The sequence below is a fragment of the Electrophorus electricus genome, chromosome 11 (genome assembly GCF_041902795.1).
Source record: "Electrophorus electricus isolate QZ-2024a chromosome 11, ASM4190279v1, whole genome shotgun sequence".
In the NCBI taxonomy this organism is placed as follows: domain Eukaryota; kingdom Metazoa; phylum Chordata; class Actinopteri; order Gymnotiformes; family Gymnotidae; genus Electrophorus; species Electrophorus electricus.
Genome location: NC_137507.1, coordinates 945,507 through 968,534, shown reverse-complemented (window position 1 = coordinate 968,534; position 23,028 = coordinate 945,507). Strand labels below are relative to the sequence as shown.

At 37.0% G+C, this 23,028-nt stretch overlaps 19 non-coding genes across 19 annotated transcripts; all 19 read right to left on the bottom strand.

Annotated features, from left to right (window-relative positions):
• Window positions 1-154: 154 nt before the first annotated feature.
• trnag-gcc (transfer RNA glycine (anticodon GCC)) lies at window positions 155-225 on the bottom strand. Its single transcript has one exon. It is a non-coding gene; the product is annotated as a tRNA-Gly (tRNA).
• A 2,484-nt stretch (window positions 226-2,709) lies between these two features.
• On the bottom strand, window positions 2,710-2,780 carry trnag-gcc (transfer RNA glycine (anticodon GCC)). The gene has a single exon. It is a non-coding gene; the product is annotated as a tRNA-Gly (tRNA).
• A 781-nt stretch (window positions 2,781-3,561) lies between these two features.
• Window positions 3,562-3,632, bottom strand: trnag-gcc (transfer RNA glycine (anticodon GCC)). The gene has a single exon. It is a non-coding gene; the product is annotated as a tRNA-Gly (tRNA).
• A 780-nt stretch (window positions 3,633-4,412) lies between these two features.
• On the bottom strand, window positions 4,413-4,483 carry trnag-gcc (transfer RNA glycine (anticodon GCC)). The gene has a single exon. It is a non-coding gene; the product is annotated as a tRNA-Gly (tRNA).
• A 781-nt stretch (window positions 4,484-5,264) lies between these two features.
• Window positions 5,265-5,336, bottom strand: trnag-gcc (transfer RNA glycine (anticodon GCC)). Its single transcript has one exon. It is a non-coding gene; the product is annotated as a tRNA-Gly (tRNA).
• Window positions 5,337-6,116: 780 nt separating this feature from the next.
• Window positions 6,117-6,187, bottom strand: trnag-gcc (transfer RNA glycine (anticodon GCC)). Its single transcript has one exon. It is a non-coding gene; the product is annotated as a tRNA-Gly (tRNA).
• Window positions 6,188-7,819: 1,632 nt separating this feature from the next.
• trnag-gcc (transfer RNA glycine (anticodon GCC)) lies at window positions 7,820-7,890 on the bottom strand. The gene has a single exon. It is a non-coding gene; the product is annotated as a tRNA-Gly (tRNA).
• Window positions 7,891-8,670: 780 nt separating this feature from the next.
• trnas-gcu (transfer RNA serine (anticodon GCU)) lies at window positions 8,671-8,741 on the bottom strand. Its single transcript has one exon. It is a non-coding gene; the product is annotated as a tRNA-Gly (tRNA).
• Window positions 8,742-9,521: 780 nt separating this feature from the next.
• Window positions 9,522-9,593, bottom strand: trnag-gcc (transfer RNA glycine (anticodon GCC)). The gene has a single exon. It is a non-coding gene; the product is annotated as a tRNA-Gly (tRNA).
• A 780-nt stretch (window positions 9,594-10,373) lies between these two features.
• Window positions 10,374-10,444, bottom strand: trnag-gcc (transfer RNA glycine (anticodon GCC)). The gene has a single exon. It is a non-coding gene; the product is annotated as a tRNA-Gly (tRNA).
• Window positions 10,445-11,225: 781 nt separating this feature from the next.
• Window positions 11,226-11,297, bottom strand: trnag-gcc (transfer RNA glycine (anticodon GCC)). The gene has a single exon. It is a non-coding gene; the product is annotated as a tRNA-Gly (tRNA).
• A 780-nt stretch (window positions 11,298-12,077) lies between these two features.
• Window positions 12,078-12,148, bottom strand: trnag-gcc (transfer RNA glycine (anticodon GCC)). The gene has a single exon. It is a non-coding gene; the product is annotated as a tRNA-Gly (tRNA).
• A 781-nt stretch (window positions 12,149-12,929) lies between these two features.
• Window positions 12,930-13,000, bottom strand: trnag-gcc (transfer RNA glycine (anticodon GCC)). The gene has a single exon. It is a non-coding gene; the product is annotated as a tRNA-Gly (tRNA).
• Window positions 13,001-13,780: 780 nt separating this feature from the next.
• trnag-gcc (transfer RNA glycine (anticodon GCC)) lies at window positions 13,781-13,851 on the bottom strand. Its single transcript has one exon. It is a non-coding gene; the product is annotated as a tRNA-Gly (tRNA).
• A 780-nt stretch (window positions 13,852-14,631) lies between these two features.
• On the bottom strand, window positions 14,632-14,702 carry trnag-gcc (transfer RNA glycine (anticodon GCC)). Its single transcript has one exon. It is a non-coding gene; the product is annotated as a tRNA-Gly (tRNA).
• A 780-nt stretch (window positions 14,703-15,482) lies between these two features.
• trnag-gcc (transfer RNA glycine (anticodon GCC)) lies at window positions 15,483-15,553 on the bottom strand. The gene has a single exon. It is a non-coding gene; the product is annotated as a tRNA-Gly (tRNA).
• Window positions 15,554-18,107: 2,554 nt separating this feature from the next.
• On the bottom strand, window positions 18,108-18,178 carry trnag-gcc (transfer RNA glycine (anticodon GCC)). Its single transcript has one exon. It is a non-coding gene; the product is annotated as a tRNA-Gly (tRNA).
• Window positions 18,179-21,582: 3,404 nt separating this feature from the next.
• Window positions 21,583-21,653, bottom strand: trnag-gcc (transfer RNA glycine (anticodon GCC)). Its single transcript has one exon. It is a non-coding gene; the product is annotated as a tRNA-Gly (tRNA).
• Window positions 21,654-22,433: 780 nt separating this feature from the next.
• Window positions 22,434-22,504, bottom strand: trnag-gcc (transfer RNA glycine (anticodon GCC)). Its single transcript has one exon. It is a non-coding gene; the product is annotated as a tRNA-Gly (tRNA).
• Between the last annotated feature and the right edge of the window lie 524 nt (window positions 22,505-23,028).

Here is a 23,028-nt window from a genome sequence, read left to right as displayed (position 1 = left end):
AAGTGGAATCTTTTCCATATGCATAGAAAAACAATTACACAAACACTAAGAAAAATTGAAACGTCAAGAAAGCCAAAAGGCATTTTTAGAGTGAAGGTTCTGAAAGGTGACGGAAAGGCTTTAAACAACTACCAAAACAAAAGAAGCCATTGAATGCATTGGCCGGGAATCGGACCCGGGTCTCCCGCGTGGCAGGCGAGAATTCTACCACTGAACCACCAATGCATGAAAACAAGCATTTTGTGCAATTTTCCGTTGCCATTCTGGAAACTATGATGGCTTTGTCATGCATAATTAAACACTAATGCTTGAAAAAAAGCATTTTTTTTTACCCTTTTTTTTCCGTTCGATTACTGGAAACTATGATGACTTTATCATACATACTGAACCACCATTGCTTGAAAAGAAGCATTTTTATTAATTTTCTGTTAATATACTGGAAACTATGATGGATTTATCGTACATACACTACGCTTTTAATAATGAATGCCAATGAAAAAGACATTTTCAGTACTTTGGATCTAATCCTTATTGTCACACTTCCTGCCTACATCTTCACAATATGTCAAAGATCAGACCAATAATGAGTATTACTGAATCCTGTCTGTCATCGAGCTTGACACGATTCCATTCCCAAGTAATTTGTAATTTTAGGGGTTACACAAAGAAGAGGTGTCTTCATCACCAACAGGAAGAAACCATTTTGTAAGAACTTGAGAAAACTCTTCCATGACCGATGTTTGCTATGAATGATATTGTGCATCAGAAGGAGAGCTCTCAGCACTGAGAGACTTGCATCACAGTAACCTATAAATCATTTTCTTACCCAACCAAAATTTCAGACGGGCCATAAGTGGAATCTTTTCCATATGCATAGAAAAACAATTACACAAACACTAAGAAAAATTGAAACGTCAAGAAAGCCAAAAGGCATTTTTAGAGTGAAGGTTCTGAAAGGTGACGGAAAGGCTTTAAACAACTACCAAAACAAAAGGAGTCATTGAATGCATTGGCCGGGAACCGGACCCGGGTCTCCCGCGTGGCAGGAAAGAATTCTACCACTGAACCACCAATGCATTAAAATAAGCATTTTGTGCAATTTTCCGTTGCCATTCTGGAAACTATGATGGCTTTGTCATGCATAATTAAACACTAATGCTTGAAAAAAAGCATTTTCTTTTTACCCTTTTTTTTCCGTTCGAATACTGGAAACTATGATGACTTTATCATACATACTGAACCACCATTGCTTGAAAAGAAGCATTTTTATTAATTTTCTGTTAATATACTGGAAACTATGATGGATTTATCGTACATACACTACGCTTTTAATAATGAATGCCAATGAAAAAGACATTTTCAGTGCTTTGGATCTAATCCTTATTGTCACACTTCCTGCCTTCATCTTCACAATATGTCAAAGATCAGACCAATAATGAGTATTACTGAATCCTGTCTGTCATCGAGCTTGGCATGATTCCATTCCCAAGTGATTTGTAATTTTAGGGGTTACACAAAGAAGAGGTGTCTTCATCACCAACAGGAAGAAACCATTTTGCAAGAACTTGAGAAAACTCTTCCATGACCGATGTTTGCTATGAATGATATTGTTCATCAGAAGGAGCGCTCTCAGCACTGACAGACTTGCATCACAGTAACCTATAAATCATTTTCTTACCCAACCAAAATTTCAGACGGGCCATAAGTGGAATCTTTTCCATATGCATAGAAAAACAATTACACAAACACTAAGAAAAATTGAAACGTCAAGAAAGCCAAAAGGCATTTTTAGAGTGAAGGTTCTGAAAGGTGACGGAAAGGCTTTAAACAACTACCAAAACAAAAGGAGTCATTGAATGCATTGGCCGGGAACCGGACCCGGGTCTCCCGCGTGGCAGGAAAGAATTCTACCACTGAACCACCAATGCATTAAAATAAGCATTTTGTGCAATTTTCCGTTGCCATTCTGGAAACTATGATGGCTTTGTCATGCATAATTAAACACTAATGCTTGAAAAAAAGCATTTTCTTTTTACCCTTTTTTTTCCGTTCGAATACTGGAAACTATGATGACTTTATCATACATACTGAACCACCATTGCTTGAAAAGAAGCATTTTTATTAATTTTCTGTTAATATACTGGAAACTATGATGGATTTATCGTACATACACTACGCTTTTAATAATGAATGCCAATGAAAAAGACATTTTCAGTGCTTTGGATCTAATCCTTATTGTCACACTTCCTGCCTTCATCTTCACAATATGTCAAAGATCAGACCAATAATGAGTATTACTGAATCCTGTCTGTCATCGAGCTTGGCATGATTCCATTCCCAAGTGATTTGTAATTTTAGGGGTTACACAAAGAAGAGGTGTCTTCATCACCAACAGGAAGAAACCATTTTGCAAGAACTTGAGAAAACTCTTCCATGACCGATGTTTGCTATGAATGATATTGTTCATCAGAAGGAGCGCTCTCAGCACTGACAGACTTGCATCACAGTAACCTATAAATCATTTTCTTACCCAACCAAAATTTCAGACGGGCCATAAGTGGAATCTTTTCCATATGCATAGAAAAACAATTACACAAAGACTAAGAAAAATTGAAACGTCAAGAAAGCCAAAAGGCATTTTTAGAGTGAAGGTTCTGAAAGGTGACGGAAAGGCTTTAAACAACTACCAAAACAAAAGAAGCCATTGAATGCATTGGCCGGGAATCGGACCCGGGTCTCCCGCGTGGCAGGCGAGAATTCTACCACTGAACCACCAATCCATGAAAACAAGCATTTTGTGCAATTTTCCGTTGCCATTCTGGAAACTATGATGGCTTTGTCATGCATAATTAAACACTAATGCTTGAAAAAAAGCATTTTTTTTTACCCTTTTTTTTCCGTTCGATTACTGGAAACTATGATGACTTTATCATACATAATGAACCACCATTGCTTGAAAAGAAGCATTTTTATTAATTTTCTGTTAATATACTGGAAACTATGATGGATTTATCGTACATACACTACGCTTTTAATAATGAATGCCAATGAAAAAGACATTTTCAGTACTTTGGATCTAATCCTTATTGTCACACTTCCTGCCTACATCTTCACAATATGTCAAAGATCAGACCAATAATGAGTATTACTGAATCCTGTCTGTCATCGAGCTTGACACGATTCCATTCCCAAGTAATTTGTAATTTTAGGGGTTACACAAAGAAGAGGTGTCTTCATCACCAACAGGAAGAAACCATTTTGTAAGAACTTGAGAAAACTCTTCCATGACCGATGTTTGCTATGAATGATATTGTGCATCAGAAGGAGAGCTCTCAGCACTGAGAGACTTGCATCACAGTAACCTATAAATCATTTTATTTACCCAACCAAAATTTCAGATGGGCCATAAGTGGAATCTTTTCCATATGCATAGAAAAACAATTAGACAAACACTAAGAAAAATTGAAACGTCAAGAAAGCCAAAAGGCATTTTTAGAGTGAAGGTTCTGAAAGGTGACGGAAAGGCTTTAAACAACTACCAATACAAAAGAAGCCATTGAATGCATTGGCCGGGAATCGGACCCGGGTCTCCCGCATGGCAGGCGAGAATTCTACCACTGAACCACCAATGCATGAAAACAAGCATTTTGTGCAATTTTCCGTTGCCATTCTGGAAACTATGATGGCTTTGTCATGCATAATTAAACACTAATGCTTGAAAAAAAGCATTTTTTTTTACCCTTTTTTTTCCGTTCGAATACTGGAAACTATGATGACTTTATCATACATACTGAACCACCATTGCTTGAAAAGAAGCATTTTTATTAATTTTCTGTTAATATACTGGAAACTATGATGGATTTATCGTACATACACTACGCTTTTAATAATGAATGCCAATGAAAAAGACATTTTCAGTACTTTGGATCTAATCCTTATTGTCACACTTCCTGCCTACATCTTCACAATATGTCAAAGATCAGACCAATAACGAGTATTACTGAATCCTGTCTGTCATCGAGCTTGGCATGATTCCATTCCCAAGTAATTTGTAATTTTAGGGGTTACACAAAGAAGAGGTGTCTTCATCACCAACAGGAAGAAACCATTTTGCAAGAACTTGAGAAAACTCTTCCATGACCGATGTTTGCTATGAATGATATTGTGCATCAGAAGGAGGGCTCTCAGCACTGAGAGACTTGCATCACAGTAACCTATAAATCATTTTCTTACCCAACCAAAATTTCAGATGGGCCGTAAGTGGAATCTTTTCCATATGCATAGAAAAACAATTAGACAAACATTAAGAAAAATTGAAACGTCAAGAAAGCCAAAAGGCATTTTTAGAGTGAAGGTTCTGAAAGGTGACGGAAAGGCTTTAAACAACTACCAAAACAAAAGAAGCCATTAAATGCATTGGCCGGGAATCGGACGCGGGTCTCACGCGTGGCAGGCGAGAATTCTACCACTGAACCACCAATGCATGAAAACAAGCATTTTGTGCAATTTTCCGTTGCCATTCTGGAAACTATGATGGCTTTGTCATGCATAATTAAACACTAATGCTTGAAAAAAAGCATTTTTTTTTTACCCTTTTTTTTCCGTTCGAATACTGGAAACTATGATGACTTTATCATACATACTGAACCACCATAGCTTGAAAAGAAGCATTTTTATTAATTTTCTGTTAATATACTGGAAACTATGATGGATTTATCGTACATACACTACGCTTTTAATAATGAATGCCAATGAAAAAGACATTTTCAGTGCTTTGGATCTAATCCTTATTGTCACACTTCCTGCCTTCATCTTCACAATATGTCAAAGATCAGACCAATAATGAGTATTACTGAATCCTGTCTGTCATCAAGCTTGGCACGATTCCATTCCCAAGTGATTTGTAATTTTAGGGGTTACACAAAGAAGAGGTGTATTCATCACCAACAGGAAGAAACCATTTTGCAAGAACTTGAGAAAACTCTTCCATGACCGATGTTTGCTATGAATGATATTGTGCATCAGAAGGAGGACTCTCAGCAGTGAGAGACTTGTATCACATTAACCTATAAATCATTTTCTTACCCAACCAAAATTTCAGACGGGCCATAAGTGGAATCTTTTCCATATGAATAGAAAAACAATTACACAAACACTAAGAAAAATTGAAACGTCAAGAAAGCCAAAAGGCATTTTTAGAGTGAAGGTTCTGAAAGGTGACGGAAAGGCTTTAAACAACTACCAAAACAAAAGGAGTCATTGAATGCATTGGCCGGGAATCAGACCCCGGGTCTCCCGCGTGGCAGGCGAGAATTCTCCCACTGAACCACCAATGCATGAAAATAAGCATTTTGTGCAATTTTCCGTTGCCATTCTGGAAACTATGATGGCTTTGTCATGCATAATTAAACACTAATGCTTGAAAAAAAGCATTTTTTTTTACCCTTTTTTTTCCGTTCGAATACTGGAAACTATGATGACTTTATCATACATACTGAACCACCATTGCTTGAAAAGAAGCATTTTTATTAATTTTCTGTTAATATACTGGAAACTATGATGGATTTATCGTACATACACTACGCTTTTAATAATGAATGCCAATGAAAAAGACATTTTCAGTACTTTGGATCTAATCCTTATTGTCACACTTCCTGCCTACATCTTCACAATATGTCAAAGATCAGACCAATAATGAGTATTACTGAATCCTGTCTGTCATCGAGCTTGGCACGATTCCATTCCCAAGTGATTTGTAATTTTAGGGGTTACACAAAGAAGAGGTGTATTCATCACCAACAGGAAGAAACCATTTTGCAAGAACTTGAGAAAACTCTTCCATGACCGATGTTTGCTATGAATGATATTGTTCATCAGAAGGAGGGCTCTCAGCACTGACAGACTTGCATCACAGTAACCTATAAATCATTTTCTTACCCAACCAAAATTTCAGACGGGCCATAAGTGGAATCTTTTCCATATGCATAGAAAAACAATTACACAAACACTAAGAAAAATTGAAACGTCAAGAAAGCCAAAAGGCATTTTTAGAGTGAAGGTTCTGAAAGGTGACGGAAAGGCTTTAAACAACTACCAAAACAAAAGAAGCCATTGAATGCATTGGCCGGGAATCGGACCCGGGTCTCCCGCATGGCAGGCGAGAATTCTACCACTGAACCACCAATGCATGAAAACAAGCATTTTGTGCAATTTTCCGTTGCCATTCTGGAAACTATGATGGCTTTGTCATGCATAATTAAACACTAATGCTTGAAAAAAAGCATTTTTTTTTACCCTTTTTTTTCCGTTCGAATACTGGAAACTATGATGACTTTATCATACATACTGAACCACCATTGCTTGAAAAGAAGCATTTTTATTAATTTTCTGTTAATATACTGGAAACTATGATGGATTTATCGTACATACACTACGCTTTTAATAATGAATGCCAATGAAAAAGACATTTTCAGTACTTTGGATCTAATCCTTATTGTCACACTTCCTGCCTACATCTTCACAATATGTCAAAGATCAGACCAATAACGAGTATTACTGAATCCTGTCTGTCATCGAGCTTGGCATGATTCCATTCCCAAGTAATTTGTAATTTTAGGGGTTACACAAAGAAGAGGTGTCTTCATCACCAACAGGAAGAAACCATTTTGCAAGAACTTGAGAAAACTCTTCCATGACCGATGTTTGCTATGAATGATATTGTGCATCAGAAGGAGGGCTCTCAGCACTGAGAGACTTGCATCACAGTAACCTATAAATCATTTTCTTACCCAACCAAAATTTCAGATGGGCCGTAAGTGGAATCTTTTCCATATGCATAGAAAAACAATTAGACAAACATTAAGAAAAATTGAAACGTCAAGAAAGCCAAAAGGCATTTTTAGAGTGAAGGTTCTGAAAGGTGACGGAAAGGCTTTAAACAACTACCAAAACAAAAGAAGCCATTAAATGCATTGGCCGGGAATCGGACGCGGGTCTCACGTGTGGCAGGCGAGAATTCTACCACTGAACCACCAATGCATGAAAACAAGCATTTTGTGCAATTTTCCGTTGCCATTCTGGAAACTATGATGGCTTTGTCATGCATAATTAAACACTAATGCTTGAAAAAAAGCATTTTTTTTTTACCCTTTTTTTTCCGTTCGAATACTGGAAACTATGATGACTTTATCATACATACTGAACCACCATTGCTTGAAAAGAAGCATTTTTATTAATTTTCTGTTAATATACTGGAAACTATGATGGATTTATCGTACATACACTACACTTTTAATAATGAATGCCAATGAAAAAGACATTTTCAGTGCTTTGGATCTAATCCTTATTGTCACACTTCCTGCCTTCATCTTCACAATATGTCAAAGATCAGACCAATAATGAGTATTACTGAATCCTGTCTGTCATCGAGCTTGGCACGATTCCATTCCCAAGTGATTTGTAATTTTAGGGGTTACACAAAGAAGAGGTGTATTCATCACCAACAGGAAGAAACCATTTTGCAAGAACTTGAGAAAACTCTTCCATGACCGATGTTTGCTATGAATGATATTGTGCATCAGAAGGAGGACTCTCAGCAGTGAGAGACTTGCATCACATTAACCTATAAATCATTTTATTACCCAACCAAAATTTCAGATGGGCCATAAGTGGAATCTTTTCCATATGCATAGAAAAACAATTACACAAACACTAAGAAAAATTGAAACGTCAAGAAAGCCAAAAGGCATTTTTAGAGTGAAGGTTCTGAAAGGTGACGGAAAGGCTTTAAACAACTACCAAAACAAAAGGAGTCATTGAATGCATTGGCCGGGAATCGGACCCGGGCCTCCCGCGTGGCAGGCGAGAATTCTACCACTGAACCACCAATGCATGAAAACAAGCATTTTGTGCAATTTTCCGTTGCCATTCTGGAAACTATGATGGCTTTGTCATGCATAATTAAACACTAATGCTTGAAAAAAAGCATTTTTTTTTACCCTTTTTTTTCCGTTCGAATACTGGAAACTATGATGACTTTATCATACATACTGAACCACCATTGCTTGAAAAGAAGCATTTTTATTAATTTTCTGTTAATATGCTGGAAACTATGATGGATTTATCGTACATACACTACGCTTTTAATAATGAATGCCAATGAAAAAGACATTTTCAGTGCTTTGGATCTAATACTTATTGTCACACTTCTTGCCTTCATCTTCACAATATGTCAAAGATCAGACCAATAATGAGTATTACTGAATCCTGTCTGTCATCGAGCTTGGCACGATTCCATTCCCTAGTGCTTTGTAATTTTAGGGGTTACACAAAGAAGAGGTGTCTTCATCACCAACAGGAAGAAACCATTTTGCAAGAACTTGAGAAAACTCTTCCATGACCGATGTTTGCTATGAATGATATTGTTCATCAGAAGGAGGGCTCTCAGCACTGACAAACTTGCATCACAGTAACCTATAAATCATTTTCTTACCCAACCAAAATTTCAGACGGGCCATAAGTGGAATCTTTTCCATATGCATAGAAAAACAATTACACAAACACTAAGAAAAATTGAAACGTCAAGAAAGCCAAAAGGCATTTTTAGAGTGAAGGTTCTGAAAGGTGACGGAAAGGCTTTAAACAACTACCAAAACAAAAGAAGCCATTGAATGCATTGGCCGGGAATCGGACCCGGGTCTCCCGCGTGGCAGGCGAGAATTCTACCACTGAACCACCAATGCATGAAAACAAGCATTTTGTGCAATTTTCCGTTGCCATTCTGGAAACTATGATGGCTTTGTCATGCATAATTAAACACTAATGCTTGAAAAAAAGCATTTTTTTTTACCCTTTTTTTTCCGTTCGATTACTGGAAACTATGATGACTTTATCATACATACTGAACCACCATTGCTTGAAAAGAAGCATTTTTATTAATTTTCTGTTAATATACTGGAAACTATGATGGATTTATCGTACATACACTACGCTTTTAATAATGAATGCCAATGAAAAAGACATTTTCAGTGCTTTGGATCTAATCCTTATTGTCACACTTCCTGCCTTCATCTTCACAATATGTCAAAGATCAGACCAATAATGAGTATTACTGAATCCTGTCTGTCATCGAGCTTGGCATGATTCCATTCCCAAGTGATTTGTAATTTTAGGGGTTACACAAAGAAGAGGTGTCTTCATCACCAACAGGAAGAAACCATTTTGCAAGAACTTGAGAAAACTCTTCCATGACCGATGTTTGCTATGAATGATATTGTTCATCAGAAGGAGGGCTCTCAGCACTGACAGACTTGCATCACAGTAACCTATAAATCATTTTCTTACCCAACCAAAATTTCAGACGGGCCATAAGTGGAATCTTTTCCACATGCATAGAAAAACAATTACACAAACACTAAGAAAAATTGAAACGTCAAGAAAGCCAAAAGGCATTTTTAGAGCGAAGGTTCTGAAAGGTGACGGAAAGGCTTTAAACAACTACCAAAACAAAAGGAGTCATTGAATGCATTGGCCGGGAATCAGACCCCGGGTCTCCCGCGTGGCAGGCGAGAATTCTCCCACTGAACCACCAATGCATGAAAATAAGCATTTTGTGCAATTTTCCGTTGCCATTCTGGAAACTATGATGGCTTTGTCATGCATAATTAAACACTAATGCTTGAAAAAAAGCATTTTTTTTTACCCTTTTTTTTCCGTTCGATTACTGGAAACTATGATGACTTTATCATACATACTGAACCACCATTGCTTGAAAAGAAGCATTTTTATTAATTTTCTGTTAATATACTGGAAACTATGATGGATTTATCGTACATACACTAAGCTTTTAATAATGAATGCCAATGAAAAAGACATTTTCAGTGCTTTGGATCTAATCCTTATTGTCACACTTCCTGCCTTCATCTTCACAATATGTCAAAGATCAGACCAATAATGAGTATTACTGAATCCTGTCTGTCATCGAGCTTGGCATGATTCCATTCCCAAGTGATTTGTAATTTTAGGGGTTACACAAAGAAGAGGTGTCTTCATCACCAACAGGAAGAAACCATTTTGCAAGAACTTGAGAAAACTCTTCCATGACCGATGTTTGCTATGAATGATATTGTTCATCAGAAGGAGGGCTCTCAGCACTGACAGACTTGCATCACAGTAACCTATAAATCATTTTCTTACCCAACCAAAATTTCAGACGGGCCATAAGTGGAATCTTTTCCACATGCATAGAAAAACAATTACACAAACACTAAGAAAAATTGAAACGTCAAGAAAGCCAAAAGGCATTTTTAGAGTGAAGGTTCTGAAAGGTGACGGAAAGGCTTTAAACAACTACCAAAACAAAAGGAGTCATTGAATGCATTGGCCGGGAACCGGACCCGGGTCTCCCGCGTGGCAGGCAAGAATTCTACCACTGAACCACCAATGCATTAAAATAAGCATTTTGTGCAATTTTCCGTTGCCATTCTGGAAACTATGATGGCTTTGTCATGCATAATTAAACACTAATGCTTGAAAAAAAGCATTTTTTTTTTACCCTTTTTTTTCCGTTCGAATACTGGAAACTATGATGACTTTATCATACATACTGAACCACCATTGCTTGAAAAGAAGCATTTTTATTAATTTTCTGTTAATATACTGGAAACTATGATGGATTTATCGTACATACACTACGCTTTTAATAATGAATGCCAATGAAAAAGACATTTTCAGTGCTTTGGATCTAATCCTTATTGTCACACTTCCTGCCTTCATCTTCACAATATGTCAAAGATCAGACCAATAATGAGTATTACTGAATCCTGTCTGTCATCGAGCTTGGCATGATTCCATTCCCAAGTGATTTGTAATTTTAGGGGTTACACAAAGAAGAGGTGTCTTCATCACCAACAGGAAGAAACCATTTTGCAAGAACTTGAGAAAACTCTTCCATGACCGATGTTTGCTATGAATGATATTGTTCATCAGAAGGAGGGCTCTCAGCACTGACAGACTTGCATCACAGTAACCTATAAATCATTTTCTTACCCAACCAAAATTTCAGACGGGCCATAAGTGGAATCTTTTCCACATGCATAGAAAAACAATTACACAAACACTAAGAAAAATTGAAACGTCAAGAAAGCCAAAAGGCATTTTTAGAGCGAAGGTTCTGAAAGGTGACGGAAAGGCTTTAAACAACTACCAAAACAAAAGGAGTCATTGAATGCATTGGCCGGGAATCAGACCCCGGGTCTCCCGCGTGGCAGGCGAGAATTCTCCCACTGAACCACCAATGCATGAAAATAAGCATTTTGTGCAATTTTCCGTTGCCATTCTGGAAACTATGATGGCTTTGTCATGCATAATTAAACACTAATGCTTGAAAAAAAGCATTTTTTTTTACCCTTTTTTTTCCGTTCGATTACTGGAAACTATGATGACTTTATCATACATACTGAACCACCATTGCTTGAAAAGAAGCATTTTTATTAATTTTCTGTTAATATACTGGAAACTATGATGGATTTATCGTACATACACTAAGCTTTTAATAATGAATGCCAATGAAAAAGACATTTTCAGTGCTTTGGATCTAATCCTTATTGTCACACTTCCTGCCTTCATCTTCACAATATGTCAAAGATCAGACCAATAATGAGTATTACTGAATCCTGTCTGTCATCGAGCTTGGCATGATTCCATTCCCAAGTGATTTGTAATTTTAGGGGTTACACAAAGAAGAGGTGTCTTCATCACCAACAGGAAGAAACCATTTTGCAAGAACTTGAGAAAACTCTTCCATGACCGATGTTTGCTATGAATGATATTGTTCATCAGAAGGAGGGCTCTCAGCACTGACAGACTTGCATCACAGTAACCTATAAATCATTTTCTTACCCAACCAAAATTTCAGACGGGCCATAAGTGGAATCTTTTCCACATGCATAGAAAAACAATTACACAAACACTAAGAAAAATTGAAACGTCAAGAAAGCCAAAAGGCATTTTTAGAGTGAAGGTTCTGAAAGGTGACGGAAAGGCTTTAAACAACTACCAAAACAAAAGGAGTCATTGAATGCATTGGCCGGGAACCGGACCCGGGTCTCCCGCGTGGCAGGCAAGAATTCTACCACTGAACCACCAATGCATTAAAATAAGCATTTTGTGCAATTTTCCGTTGCCATTCTGGAAACTATGATGGCTTTGTCATGCATAATTAAACACTAATGCTTGAAAAAAAGCATTTTTTTTTTACCCTTTTTTTTCCGTTCGAATACTGGAAACTATGATGACTTTATCATACATACTGAACCACCATTGCTTGAAAAGAAGCATTTTTATTAATTTTCTGTTAATATACTGGAAACTATGATGGATTTATCGTACATACACTACGCTTTTAATAATGAATGCCAATGAAAAAGACATTTTCAGTGCTTTGGATCTAATCCTTATTGTCACACTTCCTGCCTTCATCTTCACAATATGTCAAAGATCAGACCAATAATGAGTATTACTGAATCCTGTCTGTCATCGAGCTTGGCATGATTCCATTCCCAAGTGATTTGTAATTTTAGGGGTTACACAAAGAAGAGGTGTCTTCATCACCAACAGGAAGAAACCATTTTGCAAGAACTTGAGAAAACTCTTCCATGACCGATGTTTGCTATGAATGATATTGTTCATCAGAAGGAGCGCTCTCAGCACTGAGAGACTTGCATCACAGTAACCTATAAATCATTTTTTTACCCAACCAAAATTTCAGACGGGCCATAAGTGGAATCTTTTCCATATGCATAGAAAAACAATTACACAAACACTAAGAAAAATTGAAACGTCAAGAAAGCCAAAAGGCATTTTTAGAGTGAAGGTTCTGAAAGGTGACGGAAAGGCTTTAAACAACTACCAAAACAAAAGAAGCCATTGAATGCATTGGCCGGGAATCAGACCCGGGTCTCCCGCGTGGCAGGCTAGAATTCTACCACTGAACCACCAATGCATGAAAACAAGCATTTTGTGCAATTTTCCGTTGCCATTCTGGAAACTATGATGGCTTTGTCATGCATAATTAAACACTAATGCTTGAAAAAAAGCATTTTTTTTTACCCTTTTTTTTCCGTTCAAATACTGGAAACTATGATGACTTTATCATACATACTGAACCACCATTGCTTGAAAAGAAGCATTTTTATTAATTTTCTGTTAATATGCTGGAAACTATGATGGATTTATCGTACATACACTACGCTTTTAATAATGAATGCCAATGAAAAAGACATTTTCAGTGCTTTGGATCTAATACTTATTGTCACACTTCTTGCCTTCATCTTCACAATATGTCAAAGATCAGACCAATAATGAGTATTACTGAATCCTGTCTGTCATCGAGCTTGGCACGATTCCATTCCCTAGTGCTTTGTAATTTTAGGGGTTACACAAAGAAGAGGTGTCTTCATCACCAACAGGAAGAAACCATTTTGCAAGAACTTGAGAAAACTCTTCCATGACCGATGTTTGCTATGAATGATATTGTTCATCAGAAGGAGGGCTCTCAGCACTGACAGACTTGCATCTCAGTAACCTATAAATCATTTTATTACCCAACCAAAATTTCAGACGGGCCATAAGTGGAATCTTTTCCATATGCATAGATAAACAATTAGACAAACACTAAGAAAAATTGAAACGTCAAGAAAGCCAAAAGGCATTTTTAGAGTGAAGGTTCTGAAAGGTGACGGAAAGGCTTTAAACAACTACCAAAACAAAAGAAGCCATTAAATGCATTGGCCGGGAATCGGACCCGGGTCTCACGCGTGGCAGGCGAGAATTCTACCACTGAACCACCAATGCATGAAAATAATCATTTTGTGCAATTTTCCGTTGCCATTCTGGAAACTATGATGGCTTTGTCATGCATAATTAAACACTAATGCTTGAAAAAAAGCATTTTTTTTTACCCTTTTTTTTCCCTTCGAATACTGGAAACTATGATGACTTTATCATACATACTGAACCACCATTGCTTGAAAAGAAGCATTTTTATTAATTTTCTGTTAATATGCTGGAAACTATGATGGATTTATCGTACATACACTACGCTTTTAATAATGAATGCCAATGAAAAAGACATTTTCAGTGCTTTGGATCTAATCCTTATTGTCACACTTCCTGCCTTCATCTTCACAATATGTCAAAGATCAGACCAATAATGAGTATTAGTGAATCCTGTCTGTCATCGAGCTTGGCATGATTCCATTCCCAAGTGATTTGTAATTTTAGGGGTTACACAAAGAAGAGGTGTCTTCATCACCAACAGGAAGAAACCATTTTGCAAGAACTTGAGAAAACTCTTCCATGACCGATGTTTGCTATGAATGATATTGTTCATCAGAAGGAGGGCTCTCAGCACTGACAGACTTGCATCACAGTAACCTATAAATCATTTTCTTACCCAACCAAAATTTCAGATGGGCCATAAGTGGAATCTTTTCCATATGCATAGAAAAACAATTACACAAACACCAAGAAAAATTGAAACGTCAAGAAAGCCAAAAGGCATTTTTTGAGTGAAGGTTCTGAAAGGTGACGGAAAGGCTTTAAACAACTACCAAAACAAAAGAAGCCATTGAATGCATTGGCCGGGAATCGGACCCGGGTCTTCTGCGTGGCAGGCAAGAATTCTACCACTGAACCACCAATGCATGAAAATAAGCATTTTGTGCAATTTTCCGTTGCCATTCTGTAAACTATGATGGCTTTGTCATGCATAATTAAACACTAATGCTTGAAAAAAAGCATTTTTTTTTACCCTTTTTTTTCCGTTCGAATACTGGAAACTATGATGACTTTATCATACATACTGAACCACCATTGCTTGAAAAGAAGCATTTTTATTAATTTTCTGTTAATATACTGGAAACTATGATGGATTTATCGTACATACACTACGCTTTTAATAATGAATGCCAATGAAAAAGACATTTTCAGTACTTTGGATCTAATCCTTATTGTCACACTTCCTGCCTACATCTTCACAATATGTCAAAGATCAGACCAATAATGAGTATTACTGAATCCTGTCTGTCATCGAGCTTGGCACGATTCCATTCCCAAGTAATTTGTAATTTTAGGGGTTACACAAAGAAGAGGTGTCTTCATCACCAACAGGAAGAAACCATTTTGCAAGAACTTGAGAAAACTCTTCCATGACCGATGTTTGCTATGAATGATATTGTGCATCAGAAGGAGGGCTCTCAGCACTGAGAGACTTGCATCACAGTAACCTATAAATCATTTTATTACCCAACCAAAATTTCAGATGGGCCATAAGTGGAATCTTTTCCATATGCATAGAAAAACAATTAGACAAACACTAAGAAAAATTGAAACGTCAAGAAAGCCAAAAGGCATTTTTAGAGTGAAGGTTCTGAAAGGTGACGGAAAGGCTTTAAACAACTACCAAAACAAAAGAAGCCATTAAATGCATTGGCCGGGAATCGGACCCGGGTCTCACGCGTGGCAGGCGAGAATTCTACCACTGAACCACCAATGCATGAAAACAAGCATTTTGTGCAATTTTCCGTTGCCATTCTGGAAACTATGATGACTTTATCATACATACTGAACCACCAATGCTTAAAAATAAGCATTTTGTGCAATTTTCCGATGCAATTTTGGAAACTATGATGGTTTTCTCATGCATAATTAAACACTAATGCTTGAAAAGAAGCATTTTTTTACCCAATTTTCCGTTCGAGTTCTCGAAACTATGATGATTTTATCATATATACTGAACCACCCGTGCTTGAAAACAAGAATTTTTAATAATTTTCTGCTCAAATACTGGAAACTACGATGGATTTATCGTACATACACTACGCTTTTAATAATGAATGCCAATCAAAAAGACATTTTCAGTGCTTTTGGTCTAATCCTTATTGGCACACTTCCTGCCTTCGTGTTCACAGTGTGTCAAAGATCAGACCAATAATTAGTATTACTGAATCCTGTCTGTCATCGAAATTGGCACGATTCCATTCCCAAGTGCTTTGCGATTTTAGGGGTTACACAAAGAACACGTGTCTTCATCACCAACAGGAAGAATCCATTTTGCAAGAATTTGAGAAAACTCTTCCTTGACCGATGTTTGCTATGACTGATATTGTGCATCAGAAGGAGGGCTCTCAGCACTGACAGACTTGCATCACAGTAACCTATAAATCATTTTATTACCCAACCAAAATTTCAGATGGGCCATAAGTGGAATTTTTTCCATATGCATAGAAAAACAATTAGATATACACTAAGAAAAAGTGAAACGTCAAGAAAGTCAAAAGGCATTTTTAGAGTGAAGGTTCTGAAATGTGACGGAAAGGCTTTAAACAACTACCAAAACAAAAGGAGTCATTGAATGCATTGGCCAGGAATCTGACCCGGGTGTCCCGAGTGGCAGGCCAGAATTCTACCACTGAACCAACAATGCTTGAAAACAAGAATTTTGTGCAATTTTCCGTTGCCATTCTGGAAAGTATGATGGCTTTGTCAAGCATAATTAAACACTAATGCTTGAAAAGAAGCATTTTTTGTACCCTTTTTTTCTGTTCGAATACTGGAAACTATGATGACTTTATCATACATACTGAACCACCATTGCTTGAAAACAAGCATTTTTATTAATTTTCTGTTAAAATACTGGAAACTGTGATGGATTTATCATACATACACTACGCTTTTAATAATGAATGCCAATGAAAAAGACATTTTCAGTGCTTTGGATCTAATCCTTATTGTCACACTTCCTGCCTTCATCTTCACAATGTGTCAAAGATCAGACCAATAATGAGTATTACTGAATCCTGTCTGTCATCGAGCTTGGCACAATTCCATTCCCAAGTGCTTTGTAATTTTAGGGGTTACACAAAGAAGAGGTGTCTTCATCACCAACAGGAAGAAACCATTTTTCAAGAACTTGAGAAAACTCTTCCATGACCGATGTTTGTTATGAATGATATTGTCCATCAGAAGGAGGGCTCACAGCACTGACAGACTTGCATCACAGTAACCTATAAATCATTTTATTACCCAACCAAAATTTCAGATGGGCCATAAGTGGAATCTTTTCCATATGCCTAGAAAAGCAATTAGACAAACAATAAGAAAATTTGAAACGGTAAGAAAGTCAAAAGGCATTTTTAGAGTGAAGGTTCCGAAAGGTGACGGAAAGGCTTTAAACAACTACCAAAGCAAAAGGAGTCATTGAATGCATTGGCCGGGAATCGGACCCGTGTCTCCCGCGTCACAGGCAAAATCCTACCACTGAGCATCCAATACTTGAAAATAAGCATTTTGTGCAATTTTCCGTTGCAATTTTGGAAATTATGATGGCTATGTCACGCATAAATAAACACTAATGCATGAAAAGAAGCATTTTTTTACCCAATTTTCCATTCGAATACTGGAAACTATAATGATTTTATCATACATAATGAACCACCCTTTCTTGAAAACAATTATTTTTATTAATTTTCTGTTAAAATACTGGAAACTACGATGGATTTATTGTACATACACTATGCTTTTAATAATGAATGCGAATGAAAAAGACATTTTCAGTGCTTTGGGTCTAATCCTTATTGTCACACTTCCTGCCTTCATCTTCACAATGTGTCAAAGAACAGACCAATAATGAGTATAACTGAATCCTGTCTGTCATCGAGTTTGGCATGATTCCATTCCCAAGTGCTTTGCGATTTTAGGGGTTACACAAAGAACAGGTGTCTTCATCACCAACAGGAAGAATCCATTTTGCAAGAACTTTAGAAATCTCTTCCATGACCGATGTTTGCTATGAATGATATTGTGCATCAGAAGGAGGGCTCTCAGCACTGAGAGACTTGCATCACATTAACCTATAAATCATTTTATTACCCAACCAAAATTTCAGATGGGCCATAAGTGGAATCTTTTCCATATGCATAGAAAAGCAATTAGAGAAACAATAAGAAAATTTGAAACGTCAATAAAGTCAAAAGGCATTTTTAGAGTGAAGGTTCTGAAAGGTGACGGAAAGGCTTTAAACAACTACCAAAGCAAAAGGAGTCATTGAATGCATTGGCCGGGAATCGGACCCGGGTCTCCCGCGTGGCAGGCAAGAATTCTACCACTGAACCACCAATGCATGAAAATAAGCATTTTGTGCAATTTTCCGTTGCCATTCTGGAAACTATGATGGCTTTGTCATGCATAATTAAACACTAATGCTTGAAAAAAAGCATTTTTTTTTACCCTTTTTTTCCGTTCGAATACTGGAAACTATGATGACTTTATCATACATACTGAACCACCATTGCTTGAAAAGAAGCATTTTTATTAATTTTCTGTTAATATACTGGAAACTATGATGGATTTATCGTACATACACTACGCAATTAATAATGAATGCCAATGAAAAAGACATTTTCAGTGCTTTGGATCTAATCCTTATTGTCACACTTCCTGCCTTCATCTTCACAATATGTCAAAGATCAGACCAATAATGAGTATTACTGAATCCTGTCTGTCATCGAGCTTGGCACGATTCCATTCCCAAGTGATTTGTAATTTTAGGGGTTACACAAAGAAGAGGTGTCTTCATCACCAACAGGAAGAAACCATTTTGCAAGAACTTGAGAAAACTCTTCCATGACCGATGTTTGCTATGAATGATATTGTTCATCAGAAGGAGGGCTCTCAGCACTGACAGACTTGCATCACAGTAACCTATAAATCATTTTCTTACCCAACCAAAATTTCAGACGGGCCATAAGTGGAATCTTTTCCATATGCATAGAAAAACAATTACACAAACACTAAGAAAAATTGAAACGTCAAGAAAGCCAAAAGGCATTTTTAGAGTGAAGGTTCTGAAAGGTGACGGAAAGGCTTTAAACAACTAACAAAACAAAAGGAGTCATTGAATGCATTGGCCGGGAATCGGACCCGGCTATCCCGCATGGCAGGCCAGAATTCTACCACTGAACCAGCAATGCATGAAAACCATCATTTTGTGCAATTTTCCGTTGCCATTCTGGAAACTATGATGACTTTATCATACATACTGAACCACCAATGCTTAAAAATAAGCATTTTGTGCAATTTTCCGTTGCAATTTTGGAAACTATGATGGTTTTCTCATGCATAATTAAACACTAATGCTTGAAAAGAAGCATTTTTTTACCCAATTTTCCGTTCGAGTTCTCGAAACTATGATGATTTTATCATATGTACTGAACCACCCGTGCTTGAAAACAAGAATTTTTAATAATTTTCTGCTCAAATACTGGAAACTACGATGGATTTATCGTACATACACTACGCTTTTAATAATGAATGCCAATCAAAAAGACATTTTCAGTGCTTTTGGTCTAATCCTTATTGGCACACTTCCTGCCTTCGTGTTGACAGTGTGTCAAAGATCAGACCAATAATTAGTATTACTGAATCCTGTCTGTCATCGAAATTGGCACGATTCCATTCCCAAGTGCTTTGCGATTTTAGGGGTTACACAAAGAACACGTGTCTTCATCACCAACAGGAAGAATCCATTTTGCAAGAATTTGAGAAAACTCTTCCTTGACCGATGTTTGCTATGACTGATATTGTGCATCAGAAGGAGGGCTCTCAGCACTGACAGACTTGCATCACAGTAACCTATAAATCATTTTATTACCCAACCAAAATTTCAGATGGGCCATAAGTGGAATTTTTTCCATATGCATAGAAAAACAATTAGATATACACTAAGAAAAAGTGAAACGTCAAGAAAGTCAAAAGGCATTTTTAGAGTGAAGGTTCTGAAATGTGACGGAAAGGCTTTAAACAACTACCAAAACAAAAGGAGTCATTGAATGCATTGGCCAGGAATCTGACCCGGGTGTCCCGAGTGGCAGGCCAGAATTCTACCACTGAACCAACAATGCTTGAAAACAAGAATTTTGTGCAATTTTCCGTTGCCATTCTGGAAAGTATGATGGCTTTGTCAAGCATAATTAAACACTAATGCTTGAAAAGAAGCATTTTTTGTACCCTTTTTTTCTGTTCGAATACTGGAAACTATGATGACTTTATCATACATACTGAACCACAATTGCTTGAAAACAAGCATTTTTATTAATTTTCTGTTAAAATACTGGAAACTGCGATGGATTTATCATACATACACTACGCTTTTAATAATGAATGCCAATGAAAAAGACATTTTCAGTGCTTTGGATCTAATCCTTATTGTCACACTTCCTGCATTCATCTTCACAATGTGTCAAAGATCAGACCAATAATGAGTATTACTGAATCCTGTCTGTCATCGAGCTTGGCACAATTCCATTCCCAAGTGCTTTGTAATTTTAGGGGTTACACAAAGAAGAGGTGTCTTCATCACCAACAGGAAGAAACCATTTTTCAAGAACTTGAGAAAACTCTTCCATGACCGATGTTTGTTATGAATGATATTGTCCATCAGAAGGAGGGCTCACAGCACTGACAGACTTGCATCACAGTAACCTATAAATCATTTTATTACCCAACCAAAATTTCAGATGGGCCATAAGTGGAATCTTTTCCATATGCCTAGAAAAGCAATTAGACAAACAATAAGAAAATTTGAAACGGTAAGAAAGTCAAAAGGCATTTTTAGAGTGAAGGTTCCGAAAGGTGACGGAAAGGCTTTAAACAACTACCAAAGCAAAAGGAGTCATTGAATGCATTGGCCGGGAATCGGACCCGTGTCTCCCGCGTCACAGGCAAAATCCTACCACTGAGCATCCAATACTTGAAAATAAGCATTTTGTGCAATTTTCCGTTGCAATTTTGGAAATTATGATGGCTATGTCACGCATAAATAAACACTAATGCATGAAAAGAAGCATTTTTTTACCCAATTTTCCATTCGAATACTGGAAACTATAATGATTTTATCATACATAATGAACCACCCTTTCTTGAAAACAATTATTTTTATTAATTTTCTGTTAAAATACTGGAAACTACGATGGATTTATTGTACATACACTATGCTTTTAATAATGAATGCGAATGAAAAAGACATTTTCAGTGCTTTGGGTCTAATCCTTATTGTCACACTTCCTGCTTTCATCTTCACAATATGTCAAAGATCAGACCAATAATGAGTATTACTGAATCCTGTCTGTCATCGAGCTTGGCACGATTCCATTCCCTAGTGCTTTGTAATTTTAGGGGTTACACAAAGAAGAGGTGTCTTCATCACCAACAAGAAGAATCCATTTTGCAAGAACTTGAGAAAACTCTTCCATGACCGATGTTTGCTATGAATGATATTGTGCATCAGAAGGAGGACTCTCAGCAGTGAGAGACTTGTATCACATTAACCTATAAATCATTTTATTACCCAACCAAAATTTCAGATGGGCCATAAGTGGAATCTTTTCCATATGCATAGAAAAACAATTACACAAACACTAAGAAAAATTGAAACGTCAAGAAAGCCAAAAGGCATTTTTAGAGTGAAGGTTCTGAAAGGTGACGGAAAGGCTTTAAACAACTACCAAAACAAAAGAAGCCATTGAATGCATTGGCCGGGAATCGGACCCGGGTCTCACGCGTGGCAGGCGAGAATTCTACCACTGAACCACCAATGCATGAAAACAAACATTTTGTGCAATTTTCCGTTGCCATTCTGGAAACTATGATGGCTTTGTCATGCATAATTAAACACTAATGCTTGAAAAAAAGCATTTTTTTTTACCCTTTTTTTTCCGTTCGAATACTGGAAACTATGATGACTTTATCATACATACTGAACCACCATTGCTTGAAAAGAAGCATTTTTATTAATTTTCTGTTAATATACTGAAAACTATGATGGATTTATCGTACATACACTACGCTTTTAATAATGAATGCCAATGAAAAAGACATTTTCAGTGCTTTGGATCTAATCCTTATTGTCACACTTCCTGCCTTCATCTTCACAATATGTCAAAGATCAGACCAATAATGAGTATTACTGAATCCTGTCTGTCATCGAGCTTGGCACGATTCCATTCCCAAGTGATTTGTAATTTTAGGGGTTACACAAAGAAGAGGTGTATTCATCACCAACAGGAAGAAACCATTTTGCAAGAACTTGAGAAAACTCTTCCATGACCGATGTTTGCTATGAATGATATTGTGCATCAGAAGGAGGACTCTCAGCAGTGAGAGACTTGTATCACATTAACCTATAAATCATTTTATTACCCAACCAAAATTTCAGATGGGCCATAAGTGGAATCTTTTCCATATGCATAGAAAAACAATTACACAAACACTAAGAAAAATTGAAACGTCAAGAAAGCCAAAAGGCATTTTTAGAGTGAAGGTTCTGAAAGGTGACGGAAAGGCTTTAAACAACTACCAAAACAAAAGGAGTCATTGAATGCATTGGCCGGGAATCGGACCCGGGTCTCCCGCGTGGCAGGCTAGAATTCTACCACTGAACCACCAATGCATGAAAACAAGCATTTTGTGCAATTTTCCGTTGCCATTCTGGAAACTATGATGGCTTTGTCATGCATAATTAAACACTAATGCTTGAAAAAAAGCATTTTTTTTTTACCCTTTTTTTTCCGTTCGAATACTGGAAACTATGATGACTTTATCATACATACTGAACCACAATTGCTTGAAAAGAAGCATTTTTATTAATTTTCTGTTAATATACTGGAAACTATGATGGATTTATCGTACATACACTACGCTTTTAATAATGAATGCCAATGAAAAAGACATTTTCAGTGCTTTGGATCTAATCCTTATTGTCACACTTCCTGCCTTCATCTTCACAATATGTCAAAGATCAGACCAATAATGAGTATTACTGAATCCTGTCTGTCATCGAGCTTGGCACGATTCCATTCCCAAGTGATTTGTAATTTTAGGGGTTACACAAAGAAGAGGTGTCTTCATCACCAACAGGAAGAAACCATTTTGCAAGAACTTGAGAAAACTCTTCCATGACCGATGTTTGCTATG